This window comes from Macrobrachium rosenbergii, chromosome 14, assembly GCF_040412425.1.
Source record: "Macrobrachium rosenbergii isolate ZJJX-2024 chromosome 14, ASM4041242v1, whole genome shotgun sequence".
NCBI lineage: Eukaryota > Metazoa > Arthropoda > Malacostraca > Decapoda > Palaemonidae > Macrobrachium > Macrobrachium rosenbergii.
In genome coordinates, this window is record NC_089754.1 from 25,346,417 (window position 1) to 25,359,863 (window position 13,447).

The 13,447-nt window shown below is 44.6% G+C and overlaps 1 protein-coding gene, 1 long non-coding RNA gene and 1 other non-coding gene across 8 annotated transcripts in view; 2 read left to right on the top strand and 1 right to left on the bottom strand.

Annotated features, from left to right (window-relative positions):
* Positions 1-13,447, top strand: part of LOC136845811 (ionotropic receptor 21a-like) — a 132,020-nt gene that overhangs the window by 59,564 nt on the left and 59,009 nt on the right. The gene's annotated exons all lie outside the window — the stretch shown is intronic.
* The window catches only part of LOC136845812 (uncharacterized), a 41,453-nt gene that overhangs the window by 7,555 nt on the left and 20,451 nt on the right, over positions 1-13,447 (bottom strand). For 4 of the 5 annotated variants that reach the window (XR_010855261.1, XR_010855262.1, XR_010855263.1 and 1 more), the window contains exon 4: positions 12,373-12,567. This is a non-coding gene — a long non-coding RNA (uncharacterized lncRNA). Of the gene's footprint in view, positions 1-11,022; positions 11,557-12,372; positions 12,568-13,447 lie in introns of those variants that run through there. The other variant, XR_010855265.1, reaches the window with a different exon arrangement.
* On the top strand, positions 3,212-3,330 carry LOC136846191 (5S ribosomal RNA). Its single transcript, XR_010855345.1, has one exon. It is a non-coding gene; the product is annotated as a 5S ribosomal RNA (ribosomal RNA).

Genomic DNA, 13,447 nt, shown 5'->3' on the forward strand with positions numbered 1-13,447 from the left:
TAGCTTCTAGTGCTAGTACTGTATTCCTGTACTGTCTGCCCTGTCTAGCGGAACCAACCATTTTGGTTTCCCCACATCAGGGGTAGTGTTGCGAATTCCTCACCCTAACTTTCTATCTACAGTTGAAGGTCCTCATTTTCGGTGGTCACCTTGGAAAGTACTCCCCTTTCACAAGGTCTGTCTCTGTGCCCAGTTTTTTCCTTACAGGCTTATTTAGACAGGACCTCGCAATTTTGTCAGGTCCTCTCTTTATTAGAAAGGGGGTACTGTCATTGTGTCTGCTATCAGGCAGCAAGTTTTGTATTTTCTTAATACAAGCCTATTCAGGTTCAATTCCAAAGCTCATGATCTTAGAGTAGTGGCCACTTACATTATTTTCATTACATGAATTTCGGGGACCTTACTAATGTTCAGTGTGGAATTCTCCCCTAGTTTTCAACGTCTCTATTTAAAATCTTTAGCAGCTCTTAAATTCCCTACGGTGGCGGCAAGGAACGTTGTCCCTCTTTGGTTCCCTTTCTAATTCTTAGTCACTTTCCCATTCACTGCCTCAGTTATTCCCTTACAAGCAGTTCATTGTCTTTAATAGCATAGGAATGATATTTATTTCTCTGTTATTATTTCACCGGCTGACACGGGACCCCGATCCAGAAAAAGGATTTTGACAAAGGAAAAATCTATTTCTGGGGAGGGGCCCGTGTCACCCGGTGACCCACCCCTGTTTTTCATTCTCTCCCTCCCATGGTAAACATCATTCTAGTGGGGTGAGTGCTAACATGGAATGTGACTAGTTTTGCTTTGTGTACAGTCCGCGAGTAGTGAATGGGCTTGTATCGGCACCTCTCTCGTTGGGACTTTTGACATTGGGAATCTTTATAGGGCAGGGTCCCGTGATTGTGACAATCTCACCCTTTACCATATACGACTCCATTTCTTGGAGCTCGCTCTGGGGGTAGTAACCCCAGCTTTACATTTAGCTTTGTTCACGAGACTTACCTGTCAGATATATATATAGCTGTATTCTCCGAAGTCCGACAGAATTCCAAAAACTCGCGGCACACGCAGTGGGGCCAGGTGGTTAGTACCCATTCCTGCCGCTGGGAGGCGGGTATCAGGAACCATTCCCATTTTCTATTCAGATTTTCTCTGTCGCTGGTACTGTCAACATCTGTTTTCAGTACCTCCGTCTTTGGATTTCGTAAACTCGTTATTTTCCACTTAAGTATTCTATTTGACTTTTGGTTTTTGACTTTGGATTGTGGATTGGCATACGCTTTTGTGGAATTTGCTTTTGATTGCTCTTTGGATAATGTCTGGATCTAGTTTTGCTAGCTTCAGAGTATGTTGTGTGAATGAGTGTAAGGTGAGGCTACCGAAAGCTTCGGTAGATCCTCACAATATATGCATGAGGTGTAGGGGGGCATGTTTGTTTCATAAATGATCGCTTACTTTGCCTCCCACCCTGCTAATTTTTAGTTCAGGATTTCATTCTCGCATTAATAGTGCTCCTTTTTGCATCTGGAAGATGGCTAAGAAAATAATAACTATTGCGGAGGTGCATAGATTGAGCGAGTCAAGCGAAAATGAAGAAGAAGCAACAATAACGCCGGGTCAATCAAAGTGCACGTCGAGAAAACGGACTCGTAAGGCGGACGCTGAAGAGGATATGTCCAATAAAGATATCGTAACTATGTTGCTACAACAAAATCAAACACTTATGGAGTTATCAAAGGAAAGGTAAGGTTTGTTTTGGAAATAGTCTACCGAGAGCAGCGGAACTAGACGAGTGACGTCACGTAGGCAAATGGCTGCCTCCTAGTAAAAAGTAAACAAACGCAACCGCGAGTTCAAAGTAGCACGGTAAACGTTAAAGATGCCATAATTTACTCAGGTCAGTATCAAACTTTAGTTTTAGTCAGGGTGAGGAGATAACCTACCATAGTTTTAGTTAAAATGACAAGAATAGGTTTTTATCTCGCCGAGACAGATTTATATCTACCGGCCTAACTTAGGCGAGCCAAATTCGTATAACTAGTACTCGTAGGCTAAGCGGGAGTTAGACTTCCCAAGTAGGTAGCCTATTTCACAAGATATTGACTGGGGGGCCTTTCTGTCAAGCATGTTTTATTCGCCTCTTCAAATTTTCGAGGTTAGATTAATTAAATCATTAGCAGACGAACTAGCCTACCTAGCCCCCTCTCCTGCGCCTCTTTCGTCTTCACCGTCACCTGCTTCGTCTCCCAGTCGTGCTCACCGCTCGCTGGATCGCCATCATGACGCTCTGCTGCAGCTTGACGCTCCGCAAGCAGCTATCCTAGTGTTGCGGGCAGAGGACGCTTCTGTAGCTGCTCGTCAGGAATGGACTCTCGACAGGACGCTCTGATGGACGCCTCTTTGGTTGCTCGACGTGACTCTTCAGAGCAATCAAAGACTGCGGGGAAGCGTAGATCCCATCTGCATGTTGGTCCGCAAGGCCTTCGTTCTCCCAAGGCCTTGGGAGACTCTCTGTTTCTCCCATTAAAGAGGGAGAAGTCTCTTGTGCGTCGGAGCCTGCAGTCCATGAGCAGCCTCCCCCTTCCTCGTCTACGGACTACCAGGTGTTAGCCGGTTTTCTCAAGGACTTGTTTGGCGACAAGTTCAAACCCTCGGCTCCTCTCTCTCCTCCTTTGCAGTTTGCTTCGTCCTAGAGGAGGAGAGCGCCGGGGTTTGTCAAGATGACTTCGTCTCTGGCGACGAAGAAGGCCTTCAAGAAGGTTAACACTTGGATATAGGAAAGGAAGACCCAAGGCAATTCTTCTTTTGCCCTGCCTCCGTCCAAGCTGAGCGGCAAGGCAGGTATGTGGTACGAGACCGGAGAGGACGTTGGCTCAAGAGTTCCTTCAAGTCCCCCAGGAGACTTCGCTAGCTTGGTCGACGCGCCTAGAAGGTCCCTCCCTGTCTGCAGGAGAGGGGAACCAAAGTTTCCTGGACTATGTCGGAGACAGATCACCATTTGAAGGGTCTGTTTCGAACCATGGAGGTCTTCAATTTCCTGGACTGGTGTTTGGGGGCTCTAGATGTCAAGATTAGGAGTCCCGACTCGATCAGCCTGGGGGAGCTGTCCAGCGTGTTGAACTGCATGGACAAGACAGTCAGGGAGGGCTCGGAGGAACTGGCTTCCCACTTTTGTACGGGCCTCTTGAAGAAGAGGGCCTTGTACTGTAACCTTACTGCCTACGGCCATACCACGTTGGATGCACCGCTTCTCGTCCGATCAGCGAAATTAAGCAACGTTGGGTCTGGTCAGTACTTGGATGGGTGACCGCCTGGGAACACCAGATGCTGTTGGCGTCATACTTTTGCAGAGTCAGTTTCTCCGTCGCAGAGGGCAGAATTGTTGTTCGCCCCGTTTTCGAGCTATCTCTTCCCCCAGTCCTTGATCAAGGATCTCTCCTCCAACTTGAAGGAGAAGGCCACTCAAGATCTCTTGGCCCACTCGTCAAGACGCCCGGCATTCCCTTTGATGTCGTTGTCGGGTCAGACCTCCAGGAAGCAGAAGCCCGTTCGTGGAGGAGCTTCTTCCTCGAGATCGTCTCCCCGAGGTAGAGGTCTTTCCAGAGGTGGAGCCCCGCCTAAAACAAAGGAGCATTAAGACCAGGAGATTGGATGGTCGCTCTGGACTTACAGGACGCTTACTTTCTCGTTCCCATACATCCCCAGTCAAGGAATTACCTGAGGTTTGTACTAGGGGGACGAGTGTTTCAATTCAGAGCTCTTTGCTTCGGGCTAAGCTCAGCTCCCATGATCTTCACGATTATCATGAGAAATGTGGCGAGATGGCTTCACTTGGCGGGTATTCGTATCTCGCTTTACCTGGACGATTGGCTCATCCGAGCCTCTTCACAGTCAAAGTGTCTGGAGGACCTGAATGCGAATTTAGAGTTGACGAAGTCCCTAGGACTTCTAGTGAACGAAGAAAAGTCCCATCTGATCCCGACGCAGTCCATCGTCTATCTAGGGATTCAGAGGCTTTTCAAGCTTTTCCATCCCAGGAATGTCAGCAGCAATGCTTAGAAAAAGTCTCATCCTTCCTAGGGAAGGAAACATGCTCGGTGAGGGAATGGATGAGTTTGCTGGGGACCATTTCCTCGCTGGAGGAGTTTGTTTTCCCTGGGAAGACTTCATCTCAGGCCGCTCCAGTTTTTCCTGGCGGAAAACTGGATAGACAAGGAGAATCTAGAGGAGACCCTGAAGATCTCTCCCGTTGTCAAGAGTCACCTGAGGTGGTGTCCCGACCCCTCGAGGTTGGCAGAAGGGGTTTCTCTACGCCTTCAGAGCCCCGACCTTGTGTTGTTTTCCGACGCGTCCAGGGAGGGATGGGGAGCAACACTAGGAGGGGAGGAAGTGTCAGGCACCTGGAGAGGGGAACAGGTGTCCTGGCACATCAATCTCAAGGAATTAGGGGCGATCCTGCTGGCCCTTCAATCCTTCGAGAGCCAAGTGTCAGGCCGAGTCGTACAAGTAAATTCAGACAACACCACAGCCCTGGCATACCTCAAGAAACAGGGAGGATCTCGTTCCCGGTCCCTGTTCGCCCTGGCGAAGGAAATCCTGCTTTGGGCCCATGCGCGGGGGATCATCATCCTTACAAGGTTTGTTGCAGGAGTGGAGAATATCCGCGCGGACCTTCTCAGTCGACAGCGTCAACTTCTGCCGACCGAGTGGACCCTTCACAAGGAGGTATTTCAGGAGCTGTGGAGGTTATGGGGACGTCCCTTGGTGGATCTCTTCACGACGTCCAGGACAAAGAGGCTCCCTCTATACTGCTCTCCCGTTCTAGATACAGGAGCAGTAGCAGTAGATGCCCTCCTCTGGGACTGGAAGGGTTTGGATCTCTACACCTTTCCTCCCCTCAAGATTCTGGGGGAGGTAATCAGGATGTTCTCAGCGTCGGAAGGGACGAGGATGACGTTGATCGCCCCCTTTTGGCCAGCGGCAGAATGATTCACAGAGGTCTTGGCCTTCCTAGTGGACTTCCCAAGGACGCTTCCCCTGAGAGTAGATCTGCTCAGGCAGCCCCATTTCGAAAGGTACCACAAAACTTCCCCACTCTGAGTCTAACTGCATTCAGACTATCAGCCGACAACAAGGATCTTCACGATCTCTTGAGATCCTTTGAGACTGTCAAGGTACCTCATTCCAGGACGCCTCCCTGGAACCTGGATGTCGTTCTGAAATTTTTAATGTCAAATACCTTCGAGCCTCTTTCTTCGGCGTCTCTCAAGAATGTGACAAGGAAGGTTATTTTCCTAACTGCTCTGGCGACCGCGAAGAGAGTTAGTGAACTTCAGCCTGTCAGTAAACATGTAGGTTTTAGAGGCCATAATGCAGTATGTTCTCTAAGCCCTATGTTTCTTTCTAAAACGAGAACCCGTCTACCCCTTGGCCCAGGACCTTCGAGATTAAGGGTATGACGGAAATTCTCGGACAAGAACCAGAGAGTCCTATGTCCTGTCAGGGCTCTCAAATTTTATTTGCAGAAGACTCAGGAAAGTCGAGGTCCTTCGGACAGCCTGTGGTGCTCTGTCTAGAGGCCGGATTTGCCTCTTTCTAAGAATGCATTGGCGTTCTTTTTTAGAAGCACCATTTTAGACGCACTTTCCGACGTTCAAGACAGTGACTTGAGTCTTTTGAAAGTTAAGGCTCTCGAAGTTAGAGCCATTGCAACCTCGGTGGCTTTCCAGAAGAACATGTCCCTTAGAGATCTTCTGGGTACCACCTTCTGGCAAAGCAACTCGGTGTTCGCTTCACATTACTTGCGGGACGTGAAGACGACATACGAAGACTGCTATTCGCTAGGACCATACGTTCCGCACTCCAGATCGGCCCCATAACGCTTCTAGGCCTGGACCTCTGTCGGACTCCCAGGACCAGGGAGAGGGCATGTCGAAAGCCGTAAGAGGGTTACGGGGGCTTCCCACCGATCTGGCGTCCCTTCGGCAGGACCTGTTGTCGCTTCCGCAGACACAGTGTTGCGGGCAGAGAGCGATACTTATCCTATCCTTTAGAGGTTAGGAAGTATATTTTAATCTTGATTTTATGTTTTTACGTCAGATCGGCCCCATAACGCTTCTAGGCCTGGACCTCTGTCGGACTCCCAGGACCAGGGAGAGGGCATGTCGAAAGCCGTAAGAGGGTTACGGGGCTTCCCACCGATCTGGCGTCCCTTCGACAGGACCTGTCGTCGTTTCCGCAGACACAGTGTTGCGGGCAGAGAGCGATACTTATCCTATCCTTTAGAGGTTAGGAAGTATATTTTAATCTTGATTTTGTGTTTTTATGTCAGATCGGCCCCATAACGCTTCTAGGCCTGGACCTCTGTCAGACTCCCAGGACCAGGGAGAGGGCAAGTCGAAAGCCGCAAGAGGGTTACGGGGGCTTCCCACCGATCTGGCGTCCCTTCGGCAGGACCTTTTGACGCTCTCGGTCAGGTGGTTGGTCTTTGCTCCTTTTGCCCTCACAGTATGGTCTTATGACCTAGTCCCATTGTGGTCACGCCTCCGTGGACAGATCATCTAGAACTCACCAGCTATATAGGTCACTACCTTGCTGGAGACTCTAGTAAAGCAGAAGCAGGCTTGGGTGACAGTAATCACGAAGTCAGCTATGCTAATAAGTAAGGAACCAAGGCGTCAATCGCCTACATATATTTGTTTCCTAAATCCTATTCTGTCTCTTCCCACCTCCAATGGTGGGATTCAGCTATATATATATCTGACAGGTAAGTCTCGTGAACAAAATGATATTTTAATGATAAAATAAAGTTTGTTCATACTTACCTGGCAGATATATATAATCATAGTGCCCACCCACCTCCCCTCAGGAGACAGAGGCACTAGAAAATCTGAATAGAAAATGGGAATGGTTCCTGATACCCGCCTCCCAGCGGCGGGAATGGGTACTAACCACCTGGCCCCACTGCGTGTGCCGCAAGTTTTTGGAATTCTGTTATATATCTGCCAGGTAAGTATGAACAAACTTTATTTTATCATTAAAATATCATTTTTCTCTGGTATCTAGCAACGGAATTACCTAGAAATAAGTGCTGAATGGATTATTTCACCGGGTGACACGGGCCCCTCCCCAGAAATAGATTTTTCCTTTGTCAAAATCCTTTTATTGGAGCCTGTAATATAAAGAAACATTATTATCCAGGGCAAATGTGTCCGGAGAATTATACAACTGAACATAATCATGTCCGGAGAACCATATTCCGGACATGATTGTGTCCGGAGAACCATACACCCGGACATGATTGTGTCCGGAGAACCATACACCGGACGCGTCCGGTAATTGGTTTCTGGATGGCCAAGGTTGGGCCACCATGGTAACAAAACTAATAATACTAGGGCAGTTTTATTTATTGGAGCATATGCGTATAGGGCCCCTTTATCTCTGAAGGCATTACGGTTGAGTTTGGAAGTGGTCATGAAAATTGTCCGGTAATTGGTTTGATACCCTTGTAGTGAACCAATTAACCGGACACTTATTATTTAATTTAGTTGTTATCCCTGAGAATTTGTAGCCTTGTGGGATTGATTCTTTAAGGTGTCCTCAACCACCTGAAACAAAAATGAAAGTAATATCTCCATTAGAAGCTGAGATATTGGCGATTAGAAAAAATAAAAAAATAAGGAATTGGATAAGGAAAGTGCTTCCTATCAGCAAAGTTTTAAAAAAATATTAATGGTAAATAAAGCGGTCGGTATATCAGGCTTGCTTTTAGTACAGAGGTGGCTCAATGGTTGAACAAGTTCTACTAAATGTTTCAGTTGATTTTCTCCATTCTAGTAAAAGGTACAAGTTTTTTCAAGGCAAAACGTGCGGTGAATTGGTGCATTTACCCTAGCCATCTCAGCCAGCGAGTGGACGTGGGGGCCAGTGAGTGCCCGGGGAGTGCGGTCCCACTCTCTGGTCGCTTCTTTACGGTTCATCCTCCTGGTCTGTTATTCCCTCCCTTCCTTGCGTCAGGGCTGTTTCCCTCCAGTGTGTCTTCTTAGCAGACGACACTCCGGTTTGGATGTATATTCGAGGCCGGTTAGTGTTTACCACCTGACTGTCTTCGTTTCCTGGCCTTTGACGTTTCCCTTCTATTTAGCTAACTAACTGTCCGCTATGCTGTTATCTGGGGGCGTATTCCTTGCTTCCCGCTCCGGCGGCTCTAGTGTTTACCGGTCACATACTCACCGTTATCGCTAGTCTCAGAATTTTATTCTCTCGTTGCTGGGAATGCGCCCACTCCGGACAGTTTTTAACCTTCCCATTATGTTTTGTATCCGTCACATACTTTTAAGGCATGTTACTCCGGCTAGTTCCGGTGTGTTTGTTATATATAAATTAATTATATATATTAATTGATTTATGTAATGAGATTTTATGTGTTAGTCTGGTTTCCTTCTGGTTCATTCCAGCAGGTTTCATGGTTTTATTATACTAACGTACTGCTCCGGCACACTACTCCGGCGCCTTTCACGGTGTACTCATAATCTCACTCTTACAGGTGGTGCGCTGCCAAGAACAGGGGTGCTCCGCAGCCCTGCATCAGGCCAGCGGCCACGAAGTCTGTAGGTCCCACTCCGGGTGTGCGGTCCACGTGGGAGATCTGGTAGTTTGGCACCCTGACGGTTGTGATGTTTGCTATGCTCTCTACGAGCAATCTATCGAGTATTCGGTAGGTTTGTCATGCACCTTTCGATTTATTTTCAGCCAAACTGTATCTTGTATGATTTACCAATTTTCTCCCCTTCGGTAGACTGCAATAATGTTATTCTTCCGGCAGGCTGACCGCAAGTCTCGTGATGCTTCGCTCCAGGCCCTTAAAGTCTGGGTCAGTGGCTTCGGGCGTAATGTAGGGGCAGGGAACCCCTACATACTCTCAAAGGACATCTGTAATGTTCTTTTCCCCAGCGCCTGGATCACAGCATCGGTTGCTGACAATGTTGCTGCTCCTTTGATTGCCGGGATCCGGGAGATGACCCAGCCCTCTCCAGACGATTTGACCTTAAGCGAAGGAGTTTCCGAAGACGTTGCGGACCTCAATCTCGATCTTGAATCAGTGAACATTGTCCCGGAGCATCAAGCAGGTAAGGGGGTAAGTGAGGCAGGTTCTTCCCTGTTTAGCTCTCCTTCTTCTACCGTTTCCTCCTTTAAAGGTTTCGCTAAATCCCCTTACCTTGTGGACGGTTCTAGGTCTACTGTCCCTAAGGTTAAATCTGTTAGGAAAAAGACCTTGAAATCTCAGACAGTCCGATCCGGGGTTCCCTCGACGGCGTCACGGGCTGCAAGCCCCGTGCCGTCAACGAGTACGGCCTCCCCTTCCAGGAAGAGAGCACGGTCCAAGTCGGGGAAAGTGGTTCCCCCTCCTCCTACCTTTGATATAGACTCTTTCGTCGAGCTTCTTCTGGAGAAGATCGACGCGAGAATCGATAACAAGCTATCTGGAATTTCTGAATCGATACAATCTCTCACGGAAAAGGTGGACTCTCTTACGGAAAAGGTGGACTCTCAACAAGAATTAATCAAAAGACTTATTAGAGATCGACAATCAGTCTTGTTCCTACCTTTCCATATTGAGAAAAACATTGTTTTTAGTTAGCCTAGCTTCGGGTGCTAGAATTTCAGAGCTGTCTGCACTCTCTAGGGAAACCAACCATGTTGACTTCCTACCATCAGGGGAGGTTTTGCTGATTCCTCACCCTAAGTTCCTAGCAAAAAATGAAGATCCGCAAAATAGGTGGTCGCCTTGGAAAATTCTCCCCCTCCCTCAAGACCTGTCCCTATGCCCAGTTCATACATTGAAAGCTTATTTGGATGGGTCCTCTCAAATCTCATCTGGGCCTCTCTTTATCAGAGAAGGGGGGAGGGGGTAATATCTCTATGCCTGCTATTAGACAACAGATCTTGTACTTCATCAAACAAGCTAATCCTGATTCAGTCCCAAGGGTTCATGATATTAGAGCTATGGCCACCTCCATTAACTACTTCCATTATATGAATTTCGAGGATCTTTCCAAGTACACTGGTTGGAAGTCTCCCTTAGTTTTCAAACGTCACTATTTGAAATCTTTAGCTCTTAAATTCCCAACAGTAGCGGCAGGGAACGTTGTCCCTCCCTCTAGAACCCTTTCTGATTCCTAGTCACTTTCTCCTCCACTGCCTCAGTTACCCCCTTACATTCATCCCAGTCAGGCATACCTTGCACTTGTCCCCTGACCGTGTTATTTGTATAATTGTTATGTTTAAGTATGTTTTGTACATTGTCATGTTAAATTTTAATCTCCCACCAGTTCCATTTGTACATTACTTGTAGTTATTGCTAGCAATTAAACCTGTTTGGTGGACTTATGGTTTTCATGTTCCCCTAACATTTCCTGGTCTCTTACAGCATAAGAATGATATTTATTTCTCTGTTATTTTTTCACCGGCTGACACGGGACCCCGATCCAGAAAAGGGATTTTGACAAAGGAAAAATCTATTTCTGGGGAGGGGCCCGTGTCACCCGGTGACCCATCCCTGTTTTCTGTTGTCTCCCTCCCATAGTAAACATCATTCTAGTGGGGTGGTGCTTTCATGGAATGCGGCTAGCGATGCTTTGTGTACAATCTGCGAGTGGTGCATGGGTTTGTAACGGCACCTCTCGGTGGGACTTTTGACTTTGGGAATTTCTGTAGGGCAGGGTTCCGTGATTGTTTCGTTCACCCTTTACTATACACGACTCCATTTAATGGAGCTCGCTCTGGGGGTAGTAACTCCAGCATTTCATTTAGCTTCTCTCTGGTATCTAGCAACGGAATTACCTAGAAATAAGTGCTGAATGGACTTTTTCACCGGGTGACACGGGCCCCTCCCCAGAAATAGATTTTCCCTTCGTCAAAATCCCTTTTTTTATTCACCAATGAACTACTTTTAATTAAATGTGAACTTCAGGAAATTGACTAAAAATAATAAGAATAATGTACAATTAATCTTGCATGAGCTTAATCTTGCATGAGGTTTGTACAGAGGAAAGTATGCATTTAATAATGAATTACTGGATACTCTTAAGATTTCTAGGTGAATATGTATACTGAAAAATAGCCAATTACCTCACAAATGATATCAAACTTTAGTATAATGAAAAAAATTATCCTTAACCATACTGGACTACCAATATAAAATGGTCAAATGGTTGAAATGACTACTTAATATACTGATCACAAATTTTTGTTAATTACTATGTAGCCTGAAACATTCTGACCTGAGAATTATAGGTACAATCTATGTAGCCTGAAATGTACTAAATTAAATCAGCTATCAGGTGTACTAAATTACACCTGATGGCTGATTTAAATACTAAAAAAAATTCAAGATCTAACTCTGCATCCTGAAACAACAGTATTAAACTTGTAAGGTCTACAGTCCTACTCTGTTTTTTCACGCTTCACTTTTCTACACTTCATTTTGTTGTGGATTTTTGTGGAACATATCTCACTTTTCTACCACAACTTTCAGTATACAGGTATATAAAGATGTGTATCCTGAAACAGACAGAGATTTTTGATGGGTGATACTAAACTGTTATGAATCTTAAGTAAAAAAAAAAATACTGTATCCTGAAGCATGCCAGACAGCTTGTATTACATGGATATAAAATTGAATTATTTATCCTGATACACTGAGATACTTCTAAATGATATAAAAATGATACTAAGTTCTAGTAAAAACAAAACTATGTATCCTGAAGCATAATGAGCTACCTGACAGCTGATATTAAACTGATAAATTTACATTTAAAACCTGTGTATGTGTATCATGAAAAATATTGATCAACCTGAAATGTACTAAAGTATTTGGCATTCAATTCATGAATCCTACATAAAAAAAAGTGTCCTAAAGTATACTGAGGTACCACAGACCTATTATTAAACTGAGAAGAAAATTACAGTATATCCTGAACTTTTGAGCTACTTAATAGCTGACAGTGAAACAGAGAAATTCAAGTGGAAAATACACTGACTGACTGATCCATACGTACTCTAAATAATATTTAGCTACTTCTGAGTCGATAATAAAACTGATGAAAAACGTCAGCAAAAAAAATGTATGTATCTTGAATAATGAGCTACCTGATGCTAATACTGTACTGTATAAGAAATGCAGGAAATATATATGTGGACATCTTGAACCAGTAGAAGCTTTAAGTAATCAACTACATACAGTGAATCTCATGTGATAAAGATTCCTACGACTCCTACTTAGAAATTACAAGAAACAAAGCTCAACTCGACTGAGCTTGTGTTAATAGACATTTATGGCCATAATAAACTAACACTTGAAGAATACTAAAAACTTACCCATATGCTAGTTCTACTGGTCAAAGGAGGTGGGATTATAATGTCCCTATAACAAGTATGACTATTTTCAACATTAATGTTAATGGGGGCCATTCTCTCTATCCCTTTATACAACTTTGGTATGCGGAATTCCATGGGAGACTGGCATTTACCTAGCTTGTCACATTTAGGCTTATAAGTTGTGTAGATGCTGTCCTGAAGAGATGAAGAAATTAATGACAAGATGTCACACATGCACCTTTTGGCTCACAAGATATTAAGATTAAAGATAACTCATTACGTCGAAGACCCTTTTACCAAGGTCACAGATGGAACAGGGTCACTTACTCTAGTGCTGATTGTCTTTAGTCTTTAAGCAAGGGTTCTTCAACAAAGCTTCATTTGGTCACTGCTACAATAACTATGCAAAGCAATCTCACTAAAAAATAAAGTAATAGAAGCTTCTTAATCAGTTTATAATTATGCTGAATATTTTCATATCTTAATCACATACTGATATTGTTATTAATACTGACACTTAGGCCTGACTATAACATTAATAAGACCATTTTATGATTTTCACATAATAATTTGGTAAAACTTTATTAGCATTAACACTCTCTCACTTCTCTGTTATTTATCTTAAATCCTCTATGTACTCCCCTGATTCACTAAACATTTTCAGAAAAAAGAGCCATTTATTGCTCTTCCAAATTTAGTTTCTCACAGTACTCATCAAATATCATAGCATTTTATATAATACACTAAGACTGACCCCTAATTGTTTGGAAACCACAGACAAAATCAAAACTAGTCATACAGAGCTCAAGGATTTCCCAAAATAAAAATTATGAATATTAATTCCCTTCCTCATTTTCTTATTGTATGGGCCATTACTTCAACAAATCAATTTTCCTGTTAGGAATATTCTAAGAGCTCTTCACACTGACAGTCTACAAACTTCAATTTTATTACTTTCATTTCATCTTGGACCAAAGGTCGAGGTATTAAACTGCATTATTTTGAGTTTTTGTAATCAAAACTTCTAGATCTGTAGTTTTGGCTCCATCTAAACAACTATTTCTATACCAACTAA